Source organism: Danaus plexippus, chromosome 10 (assembly GCF_018135715.1).
Source record: "Danaus plexippus chromosome 10, MEX_DaPlex, whole genome shotgun sequence".
Lineage (NCBI taxonomy): Eukaryota > Metazoa > Arthropoda > Insecta > Lepidoptera > Nymphalidae > Danaus > Danaus plexippus.
The window spans coordinates 6363265-6366351 of NC_083543.1; the positions used below are offsets into that span (position 1 = coordinate 6363265).

The window sequence follows — 3087 nt, forward strand, 5'->3', positions numbered from 1 at the left end:
GCGTAACAAACAATTGGGTGTATAAGAGTGATTTTTTTTTATTTTATTGCATGTTGTGAAAGCGATAAATTAATATTAGATTGTTATTTCGTGTATTCTATATGATTCGCTGCCGAAAGAGACTCTTGTGTATAAGTTGATGTTAATCTAATTGACACAACAATAAATGCACCTTAATCACTATATAAATACGTAGCTCTTACTTAATACCTACGTAATCTTTCTGATTGTTATATGATTTCATATGTACTTAGAAATTAAGAAATAATTGTATAATCACTACAAAGAATAATCGTTCCAGTGGGTAATAACAAATTGTTGAAAATATTGAAACAAAATTCATCTGTATTAAATATAATATGATATTTTATAAATCGAATATTGTGTTCCCATTTGTTATTTATTATCTGTAATATATCTTTGCTTAAAATTTAATCATTGAGAACCGCACGCTACGGTTTAATTGCTGTAAATTATCCCATATTTACGACGCTTATAATGTTAATGATATGTCATTTGGTGGTGTGTCAATATTTAAAACACCTGATTTATGTAAGCATTATTCATATTAATTTAATGAACCTGCACCTTTATTTAAATTGCATAGAGTATTAATATCAGTTTATTTATAGCATAAATATATATAATGTTACAACATACTTATAAAAAACAGTAAAACTCTAAGACAAAAATCGATAACAATTACAGTAATATTTATACCACATTGTACTTGATTACATTTCTGAATGACTCACCTGATTGACTGTTGTATAACAAGTTATCGTGTACTCCGTAGATTTATTTAACAATGTTCCAAAATATAAAACACTTTATACAAAAATAAACCGAATTCAAAACTTGTGAAGCATTGGAGGGAGAGTAATATACTCGGATTAAAACCTCATATCCGCCACGAATGGTTGTGTGGTCCTAAATATTTGATTTGCACACTTTTTTTGTAACCACTTTCTGTTTAACTTTGGTCAATCTACCTACTATGTTGTGTTTAAAAAATATATGTTTTGTCTCTTTAAATACAGTTGTATATCTTGTATATGTAACGTATAATATAAAAATAATATCTAAATAACAATTTTAAATGATATGTTATAATGAAATAACACAATTATCATAATTATTTAAAACTATATTAAGATACAGTATAAGTATTAAAGGTATAAAAATATAGCAGAGCGTGGTTTCGATCCACGGACCTCTGGGTTATGGGCCCAGCACGCTTCCACTGCGCCACTCTGCTGCCCCGTTGTTACTTAAAATGTTGACTTATTCACACTTAGTTCGTAGTAATTTCTTATAAGAATTTCAGGTTGAAGTCGCTAGTTACATCTGACAAACCAAACATTGAATGAACAACTTCATCAAAGTTAACAAATTTTTAAATATTATATTAGAGCAATATTGTTTTTCAGATGTTCTGGAACTGTGTTTAGGTATGTTTATTAAAAAAATACGTCATTATTTATGATCATATTTTATATCTATCTTAAAGTTGCTATATTTTAGGTATAAGCAATACTCTTAAGTGGAAAAGTAACAAACATGCTAATATAAAAACAAACTCCCAAAATTGTTTTAAGAAAGATAATATGAGATTTGCTTTATTCTTAAGCAATTGAAGGAACTGTCAATGAATACCTTTTTCTGAATAACATAAATTTCGTTGCGTTCACTTTATCGATTGGAACATTTTAATCTCCATGCGGTTTTATTTGTTGATATAATTAAAAGAATTCCCATTTTTTAGTGATCGTCTCCCGTGAAGATCAAAATTTACTGACATACGAAAATCTTTCCTAGCTACTTGAAGGTTATCTTTAGAATTTAAGAATTATTATCCTTTAAAATGTTGACGTAAACTTTTTTATTCAAAATGTTTTTAAAGTATTCTAACAATACGTTTACTAACAGATTAACCAAATTAAAACCATAAATATATCCAACTTAGAAAACACATAAAATAAACAAGATAACCATGAAAGGGCGTCTTTGTATAACGTTTACAGATAAGAAGATAGATCTTGACTGAAAATTAAAACTTTTGCGTTGAGACGTTTTTAACGCTTTAGCATTCCATTTAATTTTGCATTACACTTTATTTTCCGTTTGTAAAATAAAACTTCCTTAATTATTATTTGAATGATTTTTATTTTACATAAATGCGAGTAATTAATTATTGTTTCGGATGAAAAATCTTGGGTCTCGCCAATGATTAGTTGTTTTACAAATTTTTTTGTCTCTAAAAGTATGCAAATGTTATTCGCTGTGTCTGCGAAGGATGTAAATTAAACATGATATAGATGTTTTAGAGTTTTGCGAGAACACATTTAAATAAATCTATGATTTTCGATACAGCGTGCGAATTAATTATTTTGGTTTCCAAATTTACCTTTTTCTTGACGTAAGGTTACATTAAAGTTTAAAGCAACCGGTTTTTGATACAATAAATTTTTAAACGCGCTTAGAATTTTCGATAAACATAGTTTTGTTAAAACAACTAGACACCAATATGTCATACTCCTATATTAAATAAAGTCGTTTGACAATAATTTTGATTATTTTTACAATAATTCGTATTAATTGATTACGCATTAGTGTATCTTTCGTTAAAATGGTAGTATGTTTATCATGATTTTCGGATTTAAACCTTAGCTAGGAAATGTGATGCTTGTTGTCTTGCCTGTGAGTGAAAGCATCTTGAGGAGAATCCGTTAACCTGCTAATCTCGAGATTTATTGCAAGGTACATGTGTAATCCACAGACCCACATTCAAGCTGAGTGATGGGTTAAGCTACCTTTCTTCATTTGTATGACGAATCTTTCCTATCTGTGATAAAATATATAGTTTGAACTTTGTAAATACTTTTTCTTGCTATAACATTCCCTATAGTTTTTTTGTTTCCAAATCAAAACATGTTTCTTTTAACTCTATTACCTAGTACAAAAAAGTTATATGGAGACATTTTTAAATAAATTTATTTTTCATTAATAAAATATGTTATAATTTTTTATTAGGTACGTATTTTTGTTGCCATTTTTTTTTATTTTATACATAAATCATATCCTATA

At 27.6% G+C, this 3087-nt stretch overlaps 1 non-coding gene across 1 annotated transcript; it reads right to left on the minus strand.

Moving 5' to 3' along the window:
* Positions 1-1186: 1186 nt before the first annotated feature.
* Positions 1187-1258, minus strand: Trnam-cau (transfer RNA methionine (anticodon CAU)). The gene has a single exon. It is a non-coding gene; the product is annotated as a tRNA-Met (tRNA).
* Between the last annotated feature and the right edge of the window lie 1829 nt (positions 1259-3087).